The sequence below is a fragment of the Triturus cristatus genome, chromosome 1_2, assembly GCF_964204655.1.
Source record: "Triturus cristatus chromosome 1_2, aTriCri1.1, whole genome shotgun sequence".
Taxonomy (NCBI): Eukaryota; Metazoa; Chordata; class Amphibia; order Caudata; family Salamandridae; genus Triturus; species Triturus cristatus.
In genome coordinates, this window is record NC_140580.1 from 847,172,961 (window position 1) to 847,193,084 (window position 20,124).

At 44.4% G+C, this 20,124-nt stretch overlaps 1 protein-coding gene across 1 annotated transcript in view; it reads left to right on the top strand.

The window, feature by feature from the left end:
- FAM131C (family with sequence similarity 131 member C) overlaps nucleotides 1–20,124 on the top strand; it is a 389,134-nt gene that overhangs the window by 65,575 nt on the left and 303,435 nt on the right. The window lies entirely within an intron of this gene.

Genomic DNA, 20,124 nt, shown 5'->3' on the forward strand with positions numbered 1-20,124 from the left:
TGTGGTAACAGGGCCGCATCCCGGGAGTGCGGAGACCAGCTCCAGGCTCACCTGGGACCACACTGAGCATCGCGGAGTAGAGGTCAATGAGTAAAGACCTTGTCTGAACAGAAAACAGAGCAAGGTGGGAGTTAAGAAAAGACAAGTGGACCTGGGAGGGGAGGGTGGGTCGGGGACTCGAGTGCAAGGTTGTCAGTATCATTTAGTGCAAGTGAGGAGCGACCGCACTAGCAAGGAGGGAGTGGGGCAGCTGGTCACTGAGGCAGCAACACGGGAAGCTGGTGCAAGAGAGGGGCGAACGAGAGACAGTCAATACATGGGAGGAATGAACCAGAGACAACTGGTGAAACAAGCAAGGTGCGAGTGAGCCAGAGTCAGCCCAAAGAGGAGTGAACACGAAACCTCCAGTGCAGCCAGTGACTGAGTGCAAGGGATGGGTACAGTCGGAAACAGCTAGTTCAAGGGAGGGATGAGCCAGAGACTCCTAGTGCAAGGTATGAGTGAGCCGAGTTAGTTCAAACGAGGAGGCTGTTTTACAAGGCCCTTGCACCGCCAGTACGTCACTTTTTCCCATGTTAAAAGCGACGCATCGGTGGGGTCTTGTAAATAAGCCCCGATGATCGCAATGGAGTAGTGAACCATCACCTACCACAGGGGAAGGCATGAGTCACAGATAGTTCAAAGGAACATGTGATTCACAACTATCTTGTGATCCTTCTTCCTCTAACAGCCCTCATCTTCTCCTCGCATTCCCTCCCCTCCAGCCTCCATTTTGGTACTCCACCCCATTCTGCACTTGCACCTTGTGTGCTTCCTGTCCCTGTTGGGATGTTCTCTGGTCAGCTAGATCGCTAACTAGCAATTCAGGGACATATTGACAACAGAATGATGGAGCGTGGCATTAAGCAAAACTTGCTATCGCCATGCTCCGCCGTTCTGAAACTGCAGGGATGAGCCGTATTTACCAAGATACGACACACCCCTGTGTTTCCCCTTGTGCAGGTGCTAAATTAAGCTGCCTATCGCCAACGCAGGCACCCTTGCACCATAGTACAAGAGTGCCTGTGTTGGGAGGAATTATTGTTTATGTGCAGGAAGGTGTCCCTTCCTGCACATAAACAATCACAAATGGCGGCTTGTAACTCCTCTTTGTGCTGCATTGTGCCGCACAGATAGAAGTTGCAAATCGTCATTTTTTCAATGATTGTTTATGTGCAGGAAGGAATCATTCATTCATTGGGTTTCCCTGAACATTTCTCTTAGGTTTGCCATGTTAAGACCAGGTTTTCCCTGGTCTTAATTTTGGTGCTGCCCCATATTTACACCACCCTTGTCAGAATTAAAATCAATGGGCGTTGCAGTGGAACGCCCACCGCAACAACCATTGCATTAATAATGACGATCCTGTGGCGATAGGGGCTTGAAAATATGCCCCTCAGTATCCTCCTACGAGCTCCATTACATACTAGAGCAAGGAATCATGATCCAGGCCCAGTTGGTGCAAAGAAGTAGCGAGAAAGGAGCAGCGAAGGCCCAGTGGCATAACACGAAACGATGCTATCCCACCCGCGGCTCCTCCGCAGAATACCTCACAGCTATACACTGGCCTTGTGCTGAATTGGGGCCCACTGGGGGAGGGGGGGGATACTGGAAGTGTGAGCCCTCTGGCGCTGCAGGGCTTCTGTTACACCCCTGCGGAGGTCCCATCTGTATCTTTGCGGCTCTCGTTTGTTTTGCCCCACTTTCATCTCGCTGCTTCTTGCTTCCAGCAGTCGATATGTTGAAAAATATCCAGAGACGAGCTGGATAACACCTGTGTATCTAGGACTCAGAGTGCAGCTAATAATAGGGCCTTGGGAGGGGCGGTGACAGGGAATACATCACACCCCGTGCCCTGCTTCCCTGGCACTCCATCACCGCGCTGGCGCCCGGCAGACTCGCACAGTCACTGATTGCTCCGCGAAATCCCTGGCAGCAGGATGACGTAAATAGCGCCGATTCACCAAAACGGCAGGTGTCGCTTTAATGACATCACACACTGCTGCACGAAATCAGAGAGGCGACCTCTTTGCTGCTCTTAACTTTTAACTGCCATTTATTTGTCGCTCAGGGGGTAAGGGAAGGGTAATACCTTACCCTGTCCACCCACACCCTCCAGGTATAGGCGTGCAAAGTGAGGGTGCAAGCCGAGGGGTTGCTGCAGCACCACCCAAAATAACCATGCTGGAATTCAAAAGGCGAATGAACAGTAAAGATGCCTTTAAATGTTGCTTTTATCTTGTCACGTTTGCTGTGCTTCAAAGACATGTCAAATGTCTGGGTATGTCTTCTGACAAATTGCTGTTTATTCTTTTACCTTAGTGTTTTAACATGGGTGCTTACTTTTTTATCTGACTGTTAAGTGAGAGGATTTTGTAAAGTGAAGTATGTGAAAATTTTGCTGGTGTACAGGGAGTGTGAAAGGAGGGACTGTAGCAGGGTGTCATTTTTTTATTAACAAACACCAACATTAATATACCTTTAAATGAACTGTACAACAATTTCAGAATATATATGCAGTTCGGAAAGCACAAATGAAGCACTTTTTCTGTAATTCTGAGGTTCGATGGAATCAAAGATTTTAATAGGATCAATACCCTTGGTGACAGTCAAATGAAATGTTCACTGGAATCCAATTTCCAAACATTTTCGTTTGTGCGCTATACAACTCTATGAGTAAAAATGTGCTGTCTGTAAATGATAGTGTAAATTATAGTGTTAGTACACCATGCTTTAGTAATATATGTGCAACATTGCGCTCCAAAATGCACCACCAGTTACGTACACACCCTCACCACTCCCTGCTGAGTACATTTGCTACTCTAGCTCTTTGTGTCACTCTTGGATTTTTCACAACCCTATGACTTCAGTGATCTAATATTCATGGCAGGACCCCCACTCTGAAAATTGTCCCAACACCACTGCCTCCAAACCCCAACTCCTGTGTCCTGCTGTGCCCCCCCAGCCAACATTTACCACCTGCACTGAGCAGGTAATGAAAGTCGGCGACTTGTCCCCAGAATGTGGAAACCAATCAAAAAAGCACCCAATATGTCCCCATTCCAGAGGCAAATGGCTGGATTTAGAGGAGGATACCAGTCATTTTGTTACTTCTGGATCCCGTATCTTCACTTCATAAATCTGCCATTTCCATAATGAGTCCACTAGTGGTGTTCATAATCCCTCTCCGTTGTGTGCATGCATTTAGCATTGCTATGTGCATGATATAAATAAAATAAATAAGTATTTAATCTGCCAGTGGCGAAACAGGATACCAACACAAGTGTTGCAGTTTAGCAATGACCCTTTTATATAGAAATTAACCACCACTTAGATCTGTTTACTTTCATTTTCTGACGCTGCCTTCATGACAGCAGTATGTTCATAGGGGTCCGCATCCGTGGAGGATGCAGCGTGTCATGGGTCCTCAGCATGGGGTTTGATGTCATCTCTGTCAGTATCCGCTGCTCTGTGGCCAGTGATTGGGCTATTCTGGGGCCATATAGAGCTCCAACCTGGTAGAGAGTGCAGGAGCATGAAAAAGAGCAACAATGTCCAACAATGGGCTATTCTTCTTGTGTATGAAGGACGCCATTCTCATGGAAAAGGAGTGGTTAGTCTGAAATCTATACTTGTCCAAGATAGCTGCTTTGCCAATGTTTGTTGTATAATTTTCCCAATCGAAGATGGTACTAACCCATTTTCATGAGGTTCCTTTTCCTGCCTGGACCCTATATAAGGAGGCTTTACCTTTAGAAAGATGCATCACTTTGCATTCATTGGTCTATTTTCTGTCATGTTCATGGGCTACTTTGTAGCCTTTTTGTCCCTGACTTCTACTCTATTTTCCTGCATGTGGCTTCCTGTTGGACTCTCAAGTTCTGGAATTCGCATGTCTGGCTCTTTCTCCACCCTGGTTCAGGGTAGTTGTCTTGCTATTTCACCCTTGTATCTTTATTCAGCTACAATCAAGAATCCCGAAAGATTGCCAAGGAGGATTTTGGAGCCTCTTAAGGAGACACTTGAAACCTTACACATGCATATTAAGTGCAGGTGGCACCATGTCTACTGGGAGGAGACAGTCTCCCTTTCCTTGAACTGTCACAAAAGAAGCTTGAGAGACCTTAATAGCATCCAAGTCTTGCCAGACAATATGTCTGGGCGCCAATACAAAAATAGTCTCAGTGCATCATTTGTTTGTTTAAATCTGTTTTTATTTTTCCAGTAACAGAGTAGACAATCACATTTCCATTTACATACTTCTTGGGATTTCCAATGTAACCATACAATGCACAAACACATTTCCATATATACAATTTGATCACATTAGCATTAGTTCATATACTAATTACATTTATTTATTTTTATTTTATTTTATTTGGACGTTTTGTATAGCGCGAACAAGACCCTTGCGGGTATCAGAGCGCTTTACAGAGCAAACATAGGAAAAAAGAAATGTACATATAAATACAAAGAATTATGTGAATACAGTACTGGTAACAGAGATTAGTACATAACTACATGAGTGTATAGGACGAGTTCAAGTGAATTTGGACATGAGAATCGATTTCACTTCTTTTTTTAAAAAAGCCGTAGATGGATTGAGTCTCGTTTCTGGGGGGTAAGGCGTTCCATATCCTGGGGGCCATTCCTGAGAAGGTACGATTGTAAGTCTTCTTCTTGGAGAAATGTGGTAGTTTAAGTAGAAGGTTGTTAGAACTCCTGGTAGACCTGTTACCACCTGATAGTACTAGTTTCTCCGCTAGGTACCTCGGGGTTTTGTGATGTAGTGCCTTATGTGTCATACAGGTGATTTTTAACTGGATTCTGACCTCAAAAGGTAGCCAGTTGAGGGCATGAAGATCAGGGGAAATGTGACAGTTTCTTTTGGTGCCTGTAACGAGTCTGGCGGCTGTATTGATTGAGGCTCTGAGAGGAGCGGTCGTTGATTTGAGAAGACCACAGAGAGCGACGCTCCCATAGTCAACTCTGGGAATTACTAAAGTTTGAACTGCCTGTTTGAAGTTATTTGCAGGTATGAAGGGTTTCAATTTTCTCAGTGTGTTAACCTGAAAATTTGCTCCTTTTGTTGCGGCGCTGATGTGCTTCTGCATGTTTAGCTTATTGTCCAGGGTTATTCCTAGAGATTCCGCGGAAACAATGATGAGAGGTTGACCGTCGAGTGCAGTTAGGTGCTTCATCCACTCACGGATGATAGTTGTTTGGTTGGGGGGAGCGATTAAGAGGAATTATGTTTTTAATGTGTTTAGTTTTAAATGGTTCTTAGCTAGCCAGGTCTGTGTCTTTTGGAGCGTTGAGTTAAGGGACTTGATGTCTTCAGGAGATTGGACCTTAATGTAGAGTTGTGTGTCGTCGGCGTACATGTGATATTGGATATTTGCGACGTTGAGAAGCTCTGTGAGTGGTTCCATAAACAGATTGAAGAGTGTCGGGAGAGGGAAGAACCCTGGGGTACTCCCAAGGTGACTGGGGTGGGGTTGGATAAAGATTGGTTGATCTTGAATCTTTGTGTTCTGTTTTGGAGGAAGGAAGTGGACCAGTTTAACACTGTTCCAGATAGCCCCATTCTATGCTTCAGTAGGTCAAGTAGGTTGTCGTGTCTGATTGTATCGAAGGCGGAAGAGAGGTCAAGTAGGATTAGCAAACAGGCTTTGTTTTGATCCAGTATTTGTAATGCGTCATCAATTATGTGGGTCATGGCTGATTCGGTACTATGCCCTGATCGGAAGCCTGATTGGAATTGGTCAAGCAGGCTGAAGTGGTCTATGTGATTACTAAGCTGCATGTGTTATTCAGGTCCGATGGATCCGCTGATACTTTCTTAAGGATGGGGGTTACCTGACCAGCTTTGAGGATGTCAGGGATGTTTCCTTGCATGAGAGAGGAATTTATGATCCTAGTCCATAGGGGCCCTAGCAGTGGCATGAAGGTCTTTAAGTGGGATGCTGGGAGGGGGTCTGTGAAATGATTGGAAGGATTCAGAGTAGTGAGCGTGTTTAGGATAGTTTCTTCGCTGTAGAGGTTGAAGGTAGTCCAGGAGGCATTGTTCTTGAGATCGAGTATTGTGGAGCAGTTTAGCGGGGTCCTTGGCGTGGACCGTGAGGGGATTGTGTGTGTATCGGTAATGGATAATAGATCATTAAGTAGGTCTGTCTTTAATTTATCAGTCTTTGTTGTGAAAAAGGAGGCAAGATCCTCACAATTGGGGAGTGTATCCGGATTGGCTTGGGGGGAGTGGGGGACACCCTTAGACTGAGTTTTGATTATTTCGAACACTTTTTTGGGGCAATTCTTGGCTTGGTCTAGTTGTACACCTATGAAACCAGCATTTGAGCATCTAATCCTTCTGTAGTAGGCATTTCTGGTGCTTCTTAGTAATTTGAGGTGGGCAGTGTATGGGGCGGCTCTCCATTGTCTTTCAATTGCTCTCAGTGCTCTTCTGTCTTCATTTAGTCTACCATCATACCAAGGGTTTGAGTTCTTTTTGGTGACCCTTTTTAATTGTAGGGGGGCTAAGGTGTCAAGTACCCTGTTCATAGAGCGGAAGTAGTGATTGGTCATATCCTGTACATCCTTTGATCCATCCGGTGGGGGCATGAGGATGTGACTAGCGGATCTGTGATCGACCGGATTGATGCTTTCTAGGTTCCTCTTCCAGATTTTCGTTCTCGTGGGTTGGACAGAGAGTAGTTTAATTACTTCCTTGATATGGTAAGTGATAATGTAGTGGTCAGACCAATCGCAAGGGAGAATCGGTTCTAGCTGGGTAGAGTCTGCTTTGGAAATTACTAGATCAAGGATTGAACCTTTTCCGTGGGTGGGGCTGTCACAGATTTGGAACAAGTTGAGGTTGGATAGGAAGACTTTGAGGCTATTGACCTCTGGGTCGTCAGGATCGTTGCAGTGGAGGTTGAAGTCCCCCCAGGAAGATTTGTGTATTCTGTTGTCCGACATTTGTCGCTAAAATATCCTTCATGTGTTCGATGAAGGTGAGGTTGTTACCAGGAGGATGGTAGATAGAGTGTAGTGAACATATTGGCTTGTTATTGCTCGTAATGTGTAGGCAGAGGTATTCACAGAACGAGAACACCGGGGTGTTTGAGCGTCTCACAGAGAGGTTGTTCCTATGAATGCAGGCAATACCACCACCTGTCCTATCTGGTCTATCTAGTCTTGTGATGTAGTAGTTTGGGGGAACTAGTATGTCTAAAATGGACGTGGATGATTCAGTTAGCCAAATTTCCGTTAGAATTATCAGGTCGGGTTCATTGGTTATAATGAGGTCAGCTATATCAGTGGCATGACGTGCTGACGATCTACAGTTTAGTAGGATACATTTTGTCTGGGCCTTGGTCGGGGTGGTGTTCTTGTCATGGAAGATGGGTACTCTTGTGAGGTTGTTTTCAACAGTACCTCTGGGAGTGTGTCTTGTCAGTCTTGAGGCATTGGGATGGATGGGTTGGATTAAGGACCGTTTCTGTGTATTCTCTAAGTACACAGGTCCACATGGTAGGGATGGAGGTTCGTAGGAGTGAAGTAGGGAAGTAAGATCATTTGGTGATAAGGTTTTCTTTTCCCTGGTCGGCCAGGATGATGTATCGGGGTAAGGTACTGTTTTCCATTTGGGGGGCACCTGAAGCGAGGGGCTAGCGCAAGGCTGCTGAATGAGTTTCACTTGGGGCTTCGGTTGTTGCCGGATCAGGTCATGAAGAGTTTGTATGTCATCTTTTATTTGTTGTAGGGATAGTAGTATCTCGTCTAGTCTGGGGTCAGGTGTAGGGCTTGTCATGTTGATGGCTTGGACTGTGGTTAAGTGAAGAGGTGTTGTAGCTTGTGTGGTGTCCCGGGGTATGACGTGTGTTGGTTCGAAGGGTGGTGGTCCCATGGGGAAGGGAGGGGTGGAGAGTGGGGTGTCTGATTATTTGTGTGGCATTGTTGTGGAGTGGAAGTCACTGGGAAGGGGGATACTGGAGTGGGGGTGTGAGGGTGTATTGGTGTGGGCTGTAAGAGGAAGGACGGTGAGATTCATATTGCAGGGAGCGGGTGGGACTGCAGACTTAACGGCAGTAGCTGTGTACGGAGAGATTGGAGTTAAATCTGGAATAGAGTTAATGGGGAGGGTGGGGAGGGGTGAGCTATCCAAAGAGTTGACGAAGATGTGGTTGTGGAGATGGGGAGTGGTAGTGGTAGTGGGGGTGGGGGGTGAAGGTGTGTGTGGGAAGGCTATGGATGAGGTGAAACGGGTGTGAGGCAAGGTGGGTGTAGTAGAAATAGTGTTGGAGCTGGGGGTGAGTCGGTATAATGCATGTCTGTTATTCAGAGGGGTGATAGTTGGACCTGTGGTGGGTGTATTTGTGCAGTGGGATACCGAGGGAGAATGTCTAGAGCGGGGATTAAGTAGGGAGACGCTCAGAGGGTTAGGAGAGGTGGGATAGGGTCTTGTAACCTTTGCTTTGATGATTGGGAAGATATTGTACAGTATATTAAGGTTATGGTCTGATGCCTGCATGAGGATGAGCCCATTATGGTAAATGGTAATTGTGGCAGTTGCGTTGTAGAACGGAGAGGGAATGATAGATAGTGTAATACCGTGTGCAGTTTTCTTAGTGGATGCAGTTGAGAATAGGGTAAGAAAGGCTTTCCGCCATTGTGCTCTCCTTTTGGTGTAGAATATAATGTCATTCGTTATGTGTCCTGTGCTATTTGAGAAGTAGGGGTCAGAGATTGGAGTTTCTGGGTGTGCTTTTAGAAGGTTATGTTTGAAGCCTTTGGCCGCCTTTTTTGAGAGAGTTTTTTGACATTGTATGTGTTCGACGCTTTATATGCATCCCTTCCAGCTATATTTTACAAGTATCAGCGACTGCGTTCTCTGGGAACATCCCAGCACGCTAACTGTATTATGTCTGTTGCAATTTAGCATACTAACTTTGGGAGGCGGAAAGTAATGAGTGGGACAAAGTAAAAATACAGGTAGTTGTGTGCTTAACTAGTGCGGCCCTAGAATCCAAGCATGATAGTCTTGCGTGTTTCTTGTGTCCTCAATCTTATTAGTGGGTGGTGGGGTGAATGTAGGGGAGGCTAGACACTTAACTTCGCAGCCAGCAGCGTCTTTACCATGGTTGCGCTAGAATTAGTGCTTCCCTTCCGCCCCGTACCTGGTGGCCCTACTGAGGGTTAGTGTGTCTGCGTCGTTCATTCTGCAGTTCATGTAGTATGGTATCCCAGTTTGCAGTGATTGGGATTTTGCGGAGGCCTAATGTGTCTTCCCTGTGCAAAGCGGCGCTCTCAGCCGTAGCCCATATTTGCAGTAAGCGCTTACAGGCCAACGTCTTGGGGGCCTCTGGAGACTTGCACCTTTGAGTGATCAGTCGCTTTGCCACTTCCACCCCCAAATTGGTAAAATGGGAGGTCACCCTCTGGCTTTTACTCCTACAGTAGAGATGTAATATACATGTCTCCCACGTGAAGGGCACTGAGCATTCTGTGCAGTGGGCCAGGGTGTCTGTAACTGTCTTCCGAAACCCATAAAGGAACGGGCTGTTCCATAACATATGCAGCAGGTCCGCACCTACAAGGCGGTAACGTGGGGAGGTGTCATCCACAAGGTTAAATTATTTGTTCATTTTAGCCTGGGTGAGGTACGCTTTCTGCACAATATAGTATTGTATCAAACGAAAGCGCATATTCCTGGGGACAGACACAGGGCTTTCCATTGTTGCAGCCCACTCTTTATCTGCAAAAGGACGGCGCAAGTCCTCTTCCCAGTGCTGCCTCAGGGGTAACAGTGTTGCCGCGGTATGTTGTCTAAGTGAGTCTGTAAACCACTTTGTGAGTTGTTTGCTCTGCCCCATGATGTGTAAAAATTGAATAGTTATGTGCATTGGAGGTTCGCTTGCCATGTCTCCCCATTGGTCACTCAGGGCTGCTAGGAGTGAGCGATGCAACAAGAATTGGCCTGGGCTCAGACTATCCTCTGCAACCAATGTGGTGTACAATGTTAATGCACCCTTCCAGTATAGGTCTCCCATGTCTTGTATACCGCCTCTCGCCACTGGCGCAGTTCTGCTGATTTGGTGACCGCGAGTCCACTTGCTGTACCTTGCAGAGGCAATACAGGCGCATATGGCGTCAAATGCTGTGTTACAATAACATTGATAGGCAATGTTTAGAAGCAGGGGCTCTGGCGGCTTTGCCTTTGCAAAAGGGTGAAATAGCAAAAGCAGGGAGGAAAGGGGCCTGGGCGGTGAATTGGCTGCTGTGTCGGCTATCTGTAGTCCAGCCATTCATCTAGCCACCCACTGAATCTGTGCTGCAAGATAATATTGTTCATATTAGGTACAGCCGGACCTTCCTGATCTGCTGGCAGATAGAGATTTTTGATGGCTATGTGACAGCGAGAGTTACCACAAAGAAAGTCTTGGATGGTGCCCTCAAGGATATGGAAGAAGGGAGGTGGGATATAAAGGGGTAAATTGGTGAAATAGTATAAGAGCCTCAGCAGGACCACCATTTTACAGAGGGCCACGCGGCCCATGAGCAACAATAGAAGTGTTCCTCAGAAGGACATCTGAGCACGAATAGATGCCATCGCTCTGCCTAAATTGCCCTCCAATAGATCAGCTTTCTGGCTATATATCCTAATTCCCGTGTAGCGAAAGGTAACCGTATTCCGCATTTTGGGGGTTCCATTTAGTACATATGTTGGGTCTGGGCATGCATGATCAAAGAAATGGTCTCAGTGCATTATATGAGTCCTTCATCAATAGGTTCGCTTCTCAGGGGCTGTCATTGTACATTTAATGCCACTTATGTCACCTACAAGCCTATACATGAACACACCGGAGTACCTATCTCAAATACATCAGCTTTCTGGCAGAAGTAGAACCTTAAGAAGCCAAGTTATGATGAAGCTGGAAACTCTCAGTTCAGAAAACCTTCAACCCTGAAACAGTTATGCTTTAGGACAAGTGCTTAAGATCAGGAAAACTAAATGACATATCAATATCCGATTTTAAAAAGGACTTTAAAAACACAATCCTAAAAGACCTTTCATAACATATATTCACGCATAACTGAACTTCAAAAGCCCGTACATAAGGATATAAGTACCCTTACAAAGGATTACACAACTATTTTTATGACCTAAGTTTTTCATGTTCACTTTTATTTGATGCCATTCTCTTTAAAAGTCTGTACCATCAAACTGTAAATCAGTCCCAAGGTCACCAACAATGTAGTGAACATTTTTAAGGTTTGGCTTTAGTAACATTGTATTCTGTTTGTTTTAGACTCTGTTTGTTGGGATAGAGGTGCAAGAGGTGCTGCTGGCACTCAGTGAATGAGCATCAGTGCACAGTATCAATAAAGTGTCTTCCCCAGAGGGACGCTTGTGCTTATCGTCATGCATTCACGATGCACTTAGAAGCAGACTGTGAGTCCTAAGGTAAGAGGGCTTCTTAGCTCTCCTGCAGATGAGTGGTAAATCACAGGAGGCAGACAGATCCGATGGATTTCCTGGACAGAAAAGTGATAGTTTTCATGCAACCTGGAGTCAGGGAGTTCCACAGTTTTGTTTTAGATTGTATCAAAGCCAAGCAAGTGCGTTCTCCAGAGGACTACTCCACAATAGTCATATCAAATGTGTGCACCCACATCCTCCTCAGTCTTGGAGCCATCGGATTGTGCAACCAATATCGGGTTTGGGACCTGGCTCATCCACTGATAGAATATAAGTGTCCCTCTGTCGAGGGTCATCGGACCACTTTTCTCCAGAAATAAATGTGATGGTCACGGATCCAAGCCAGAAAGTTGAGTGGGACACAGGAACATTTATTTCACCATAATCCCCCCACCCCCGGCCCCCACTGCAATCACAGCCAAGTGCACGCTACGTGCCACTTTATAGCAACCTCTATTTTTACAGTGTGCTGCTTCTAAAGTTGTGTTAAAGTATTGCTCCTTTGTAAAATATCAACTTCGGGAGACCACTTCTTACTGATTGTGAGTGTGATGCAGGTTTCCCGGACCTCCACAGCAGGAACATTAGTAACGCAGCTCCCAACCTTTCACTATTGTGATGATGGTCTTCTGACATTTCAAAGTTAGTCCAAGTTGAATTTCCCCTTGAAGTGTTTTGGACTGAAATATTAATATATAGAATTATAGATGGGTAACAGTGAATTACGTGAATGTTTTTCACCAAGAGGTTGTAAGTGACTCAAATAGACAACGAGAGCAAAGCTCGAGTTGTTTATGGTGTCGCTCAGAACCCTTATGTGAAAAACATCCCCGTAATTCACTTTTTACCCATTTATAATTTTATGTTATGGACAGACCTAAGTCATCTGCCACTGCCCTCAACTACTGCGAAGGGGCAGAGGATAATAGGAGAGCTAGACATAACGCCCTTTCCTCCCTGATGCAAATGTGAAAAATAAATATATTACCTGCTATTGTTAACCAAAATCCACTAGCAACCCGGCCTTTCTTTCCCCCTCTGGCAGCTGTGCTTTCTGCTTTCAGTCATAGCAGACAAACAGAGCTACTCAGACAGGCTCTCAGAGACCCCTGTCACCTGGCCTGAAAGGGCTTTATTACTTCACAAGAGTTGATAACCACATTTGTTATCAACTGTTGTGATGTCATAGCAAGGAGGTATTACTTTCAGAAACTAAACTAAATGACAGAGGCTCTCAATGAGAGCCACACATACCATAGAGGTTACTGCTGGCCTAACTTTGAGGGGAGGCCTCTCCCAGAGAAGGTCATTTCACTTGAGAGATAGTCGAATCACTGAGCTATTTTTCTTGACAATGAGACATACACAAGCCTGTTATTTTAAACAGATTTATAATAAACATTTAAATGAGATTAACATGTTGGTACATTATTTGAATCGAAAGGGCAGATTTACCAATATATTACGCCTGCTTTGCCTAGATCGAGAGAGCTGGACAGCGCCATATCCATTAAGACTATGCACTGCTACCCTCTTCCCAAGAACTGGTGCACTCTCTGTCAGCCTAACACCATCTGCAGACCGTTGCACCATAGTGCAAGGGTGTGTGCATGAGTCTAGCATCTAGTTTGTTCTGTAAGGATATTTTTCCAGTAGAAAATACTAAGCTCAGCTATATTTAAAAAAATTCCCTACATTGTATGTGTTCTGCACACACGGAAGTGTTGAAAAGTTTGGAGAACAAATTTCCTACTTCATGTCTGCTCAAAGAGGCATATTATTTGTTGCAAATTTCTGACTACAAATGTTAGTAGATAGGGCTTAGCTTAAAAAACCATGGGTGGAAGCACCGAAACATCCACGAACTACCGATGCGATGCCCCCTCCACATAAAATGAGACAAAGCAGTCACTTTCAGGCAAACTTACAATGCAAAAAACATTTTGTGCTGGAATGGCTGAAATATAAATACCAAGTCAACAATTTGCACTGGCTTGCATCTCTTTCACTGATTTTGCACCAATGCAAATGGTTAATAAATCTAACCAGAATTGTTACTATTTTCCATGTAACTTGTGATGCAGGGGCTTACTTATGGGAACTCATAAACCTTTACTCCTAATAAAGTAGGTAGCAGCTAAAATTGCAATTCAAATACCATGTAAACCAATTTATAGAAACATTTATAAATCTGTGCACTCACATTTACCACCTTGCCAGTGAGCAGTTAGTAACAGCACTGTTGCGGTGCTGGGAGGTAAATTTAATGGATGTCTGAGAAAGGCTCTTTCACGACAAGCTAGCTCTGAAACATAAAAATAATCCCTAATCTTTGTTCCTTACAGAGCAGTGTTCTGGCCCTGTAGCTTCTACACCTCATTAGTGGGAGAAACAAGGTGCTCAGCTTTCTACTCTGGAAGGCACAAGATTGCTACAGCACACTGTTAGGAGATGATTAATTTAAGTCTCCAGGTAGAGGTTTCACAGGTTAAATCTGGGTCATCTTCCTTCCTAGCGCTAATAATTGCATCCCTAAGACAACTATAGTTTTTATTTCATAAATTTCTATAACAATGATTTCACCATTGCCATTTACACACATTATATTAGTTTGTTTATATTTTTTATCCGACCTACAAACTAAGGCTGAAATAGTCACTTGCAACCCCACTTTTTTCTTTGTGGCGATTTTAATGCACAGCTAAGTGGGGGCTCCTGGATTCAAGATATCCATATGGACAGACACATTACCACTCAGGACGCTGGGGGAGGCAGAGCTTTACAAGTACCTTACTGTTCACGGTTTGGTTAACTTACTCGACACACTAGAGGAATTAATAGTACAGTTCCGTCTTTTAGAGGTGGGGAAGAGCCTCATCTATAGACTATATGTTTGTAAGTCCTAAGTTTATACCCTGGTTCTCTAAAAGAGAGTTTTTACCTACTAAATGGGGAGATCATAATGCTCTGTGTGGATCCATGCTTTTACCAATCTAGGGGCTTGCATGTAAAAGTAACGTAATCTCCATCATACAACATTCTTCTAATGGTTTAAGGTTAGTTTGGTGCTTTAAAAAACCTATAGAATTACTATCAGTCTTACTCAAGTTATATTTAGACTTATTTCTTGATTGCTTAGCTGAGATTGGACAAGAGTCGATGGCTTTACATTACAACAGTCTAATACAAATAATCAGGGAGTCTATGCTTAAGGCAATCCAAACATCCAACCTGGACCCTTGGTGGTTTTAAGGGGCCTGTTCAAAGGCAAATTGATGATTGTGGAACCCCCTAAATGCCTGGCCCACAGTAAGGAGTGAGATTTCCCTGGCACGTAGTGAGTATAAAACTGTGCTCTCAAGCAGGAAGAGGAAACTATATAAACGTGACTGGGAGCTGCTGGCAAAAGTAGCCTTGGGAAAGGACAGTAAATCCTCTCGGGATTTAGTAAAACAAATTGAATCAGGAAACTCCCCTACTAATTCTCCTCTACAAAACAATATTTTGGGCTCAGATTGGGCCACTCACTTTGCTTCCATCTATTTTATTGAGGATGTTCCAAGTATGTTACCCGCCCTGTGCATTAGGCTGCAGAATTCTCCACCCCTTTTAATATCATTACAGGAAGTTGAAATGGCCATTCAACATAGCAAGGGCGGGAAAACGCAAGGCTCAGTAGGGGAATTGTTGAAATCCTCACCTGAGATATGGGGCCCTCTTATTATCAACGCCTTTAATTGTAGCTTAACAATTCATATTCCTCTTTCCTGGACCAACGCCACGGTCGTGCCAACATTTAAAAAGGGTGAACGTATGTCCCCTAAGTGCTCTTGTTCCATCTCACTCATCGACAGCACAAGTAAAATCATTGGAAGGGTCATTTACGACTGCCTGGTAAAATGGGCAGGTGAGATGAATATTCTCTCTCCTTTTCCGAATGGTTTCTGTCCGAAATTAGGTACCAATGAACAATGTCGGAATTTGGCCCTGACAATTTCGAAGTACACCAATGCCAGGCACGCTCCTATTTATCTTGCCTTCATGGATCTGTCCACTCCCTTTGGTTCAGTGAACAGGACCAAAGTATGGTTAATGTTGCTGGATCACGGATTGGACCCTTCTCTAGTAAACCTTCTGTACTCACTACATGCAGATCTTTCAGCTAGCGTTCGCATAAGCTTAAATTCGTATGGCGAGCTTTCTCCTGATTTCCCTTCGAAGGGCGGATTTCGACAGGGGTGCATATTGGCTCCCTTACTCTTCATTTTATATTTAACTGGATTAACTGCCCACTTAACCTCTTCCCACTCAGATTTACCTAGAATCGCAGGCACTCCAATTCCCACGTTACTTTATGCTGATGATGAGGTATTTCTAGCCCTTACTCCAAGTGGACCGTTTTGCTTCTTTTATGCAAGATCTGAATTTAAAAACCAACTACACAAAGTCACACATGATGTCCTGTGGACTGGGTAAATTAAGGCTAAATAAAATCAGAACCAATGGGCAAGAATGAATGAGCGTTGATAATTTTTGTTATCTAGCATTTTGAGGTAAACCAGGGTTTTATAATGGACAAGGTACATTTGGGCCACTCTTATTATGGGTTAGCGTCTGGACGAACCCAGCAGCAAAGTTATGCAGAGATATTATACTTGATGTCTACCGCTGGACAAGGCATGCTCTATTCTGTGGATAAGGTATATACAGGACACTCTAGGAATCCTGGGTTAATCCTCTTGGTTCAATGAACCTAGCAGCATTCCCAATTCCATCAAGGCAGAGGTGAAATTATTATTCATAGAGCTTTGCACAGACACGAGAATGAAAAATGAGCTAGCAAAACCCTCAGTTTCGGCTTACTATAGATTTCTATTCACAGGTGAACCGCCACAGTACCTATCCCTAGATCTTACAAGATGAGACCGATGACTCCTTTTTCGCTTTAGGAAAGGGTCAATTTATTGGTCCTTGTCTTTTAAAAACTTTTCAGATCTTTGAGGAAACATAGTAGCTACTTGCCCCTGTGACAATCAATCTGCACAATCACTTTTGCACTTTATGTTTTTTTGGAAATTGCTCCACTTACAATTTTTGAGTTCACCTGAAATTTCCTACTGTGTCTGCGCTGTTCTGAAAGCAGCCATTCAGGCTAGAAAAACAATGGGGGTCATTATGATGGTGGTGGCGGGCTTTTAGCCATCGGAAAGGAATTTTCCCCCTGCCACATTACGATGGCGGGGGGAATCTGACTGTGACCACGGCGGGGGCAAAGACCGCCCGCCACGGATCCACCACAGGCAATCGTTACGATTGCCTGGCGGAGCGGTCAGCATCAGTAAAATGGTGGCGGTGCCTAGCAGGCACCGTCCGCCAGATTCGGATGCTGGCCGTAGCTAGCCTTTTTGTGGCGGGTCAACCGCCATTGAAAGGCTGGCGGGGATTGGTTTTGGGAGCCTGTTGCAGGCCCCCCTAGTGTTGGGGGGAGGTGGCTTTGCACTGGAGGGTACCCATGGTACCCCCCCTGCATTTCCCTGCACTGAGTGGCAGGCACCGCGTGGTGCCTGCCACGTAGTGCAGGGAAAGGCACTACATGCATGTTTACTATTCCGACGGGTGCTGCACCCAGCAGCACCCGCCGCAATGGTAGACATGCAAGATGCGATCACCACAGTGGCAGTCGCATCGTAATTTCACGTGCGGGACTGCTGCCATACAGGTGGGCGGTCCCACTCACCACCTCGATGGTGGGTGGACTCCCGTCCGCCCGCCATCATAATGAACCCATATGATTGACTACGTTTCTGAACTACATAGAGGTAATGGGTCATTAGGCAGACCCCAACATATTTTTCTTTCCCTTGAGCAAAGATCGACTTTCTTGGTTAGCTTTTTTTCTCCATGCTTACTCGCTCATGCTTAATAGAGCCATGACTCGTATGAAGTCCGCCTTTGATAGGTGGAGCTAGCCTGATGTGTCCCTGTTCAACTCCAGCACTAGACAGAGCACATAGCGGACCCTGTTTGAGGTTCTTGTTCTTCTTTTATCCATACTCCCCCTTAACCTCAGCCAACTGCGAAATTAGTGTACTGAAGTTTTAGAATCTGTTTGCGAATTTCACTTTTTATGTTCTTTTATAAATGTGGCCATTTGATGAAATGTGGAGTTTGAAGCTATTAACGTATGTATATTTTTAACCGTTATTTTTAAATGTAAAAATGTTTTTCAGTTTCTGAGAGAATATGGATGTATCATTTTTTTTTTACTTTATTGTCTGTTTTTTTACTAGATCAAATAAAGATATTGAATTGACTAATCCTGTGTTTGTGTGTGTGTGTGTGTGCGTGTGTGTGTGTACTTCTTCCATTATGCATTGGGTGTTATGTCAGTTCCCTGTAAGATACATTTTTTCACTATCTCACTAACTCTATGCCGGAGTTGTCCAATCTAAAGTTGTTTTTGCTCTTTTTGTGACGGTGAAATATCACAAGCATTGTTTTCAACTAGGGGTGGGCGGAATTTGCGGAATTAACCTTCGCAAATTATCGCGAGAATGTTTAAAATTATCGCAAACAAGCAGAAATATCGCGAAGATGCGGAAGTTTTTTTCCGGCACGTTCGCGAGATTTTCTGCATGGTTGCGGGTCGCCAACTTACCCATGTGGTTGCTTGCGGGCGCGGCCATCTTGTTTTGAGTTGTTCTCGCGGTGCATGATCGCGAGAAGAAAGACGTGATCGCGCGACGCATGACGTCACTGCGGGCGCGAACTGTCGCGAGACAGCGCAAATGGCTAAAAACAATACAACATCTCATGGAGAACGCGACCGGATCAAGAAAACTTGTCAGCGAACGCAGGGATTCAGGTAAGGCGATCGCGCGCGCGCGAGAATGTATCATTTTACAGCGCGAGCAAGAAACAAATTATCGCCAAGCTGCGGAAACCGGAATTTTTGACATTTTCGCGCTCTCCGCGGAACGCAAAAATGTCAAATTATCGCAATTTCCGCGAACGGAACGAAATTTTTGCCCAGGCCTATTTTCAACATATTAATAGTTAGGGCATTTCTTTATAGAGAACACACCAAACTCATCTAGTAGATTCTGCGGGCCCCTTGGTGTCTTGGAGACCAATAGAACATTATCATCATCAACTAGTAGGGTAGCAATTTTGATCCCCTCCCCAATTCTTGGTACCTCATTTGGACTATATATATATATATGTATATATATGTATATATATATATTCACTTAAAAAACCATAGGTTTCACACATGTTATAGTTAGCTGGACATTTCACTCGTAAAAAACCATTGAAATTCCCCCATTATAGTTAGTTCAGATAACTATAACTCGCGCGCCCGCAATCCACTGCTCATGACGTCACATATTACATCACTCATGACATGGTCAGTGGCATCACTCATGACATCACTGATGACATCATCCTTGTGATAGAGTGGCGGTCGCGCGAGTTATAGTTATCTGAACTAACTATAACGGGGGAATTTCAATGGTTTTTTACGAGTGAAATGTCCAGCTAACTATAACATGTGTGAAACCTATGGGTTTTTAAGTGAATTTGCAAGGTTTTTTAAATGCTAATTCCTAACTATAACGTGTGTGAAACCTATGGTTTTTTAAGTTAATTTGGAAGGTTTTTGAAATGCTAAATTATGTATGTTTTATTATATTTTTTATATATTTATTCTACAATAAGCTACCTATGTATATAGTTATAGATTGACTGTATCCTGTAATATGGAATGGCTCGTTTAAAATGTTTTTTTGTTTTTTTAAAGATTTTTCACTGTGCGCCCACCCCGCGATTTTTTGAAAAAAAAATAAAAAGTTTTTTTCACCCTTCGGGGTACTTCAGGGACCCCCTGACAAAGGCTAGGGGGTCAGGAACTCTCTACCCTGCCCCCTTTTCACGTTCTCCACCTTTCTTTTTCACTGTCACACACAAAACACACAAAATGGCGGCCGACACTTCCTGACAACAGGCCTTTTTCACGTATGCATCCGGATCCTGGAACAACAACCCAATATCCCGAAGGGCCCAAAGGCTGCTCCAATTTAGGAAAGAATTGAATACGCACCTTTTGAAGAAAACTACAAAGCATTAACCATCCACAGCCAATCAACCTCTCCAATTGCTTGTTGACTTGACTCTAAGCTTGTCTTTGAACATCTACAGTGCTTTGCTGCCTTTTGGCTAGTTTTAAACTATAGAAAAATCATATACATATATACAATACGCCTCTATTATACCTTCCCCAGAAACCCTAATCTAAAGTCCTTGCACTGCTCCTTGAGCAGAAAATAAAATAAAACCAGTAGGTTTGGAATCAGCAGGCTATTGCGATGGCTAGAACTTTTTTAATTTTTAATTGCAAGCGAATCCTTAATATTCGCAATTAAGGACTCGCAAAATCCTAGCTTGATGCATGTGCCTGATTGTCTTCAATGTATGGTTGAGGAGGGTAGTTAACTTTGCTGGCTTCAAGAAGAGCCTGGAGATAGGTCAAGCCTGGCTGAGAGCTGATGCCTTTGAACAAGCGTTGGTGCAGACTGTCCGATTTGTTTGGGTGATGGATATGCTGT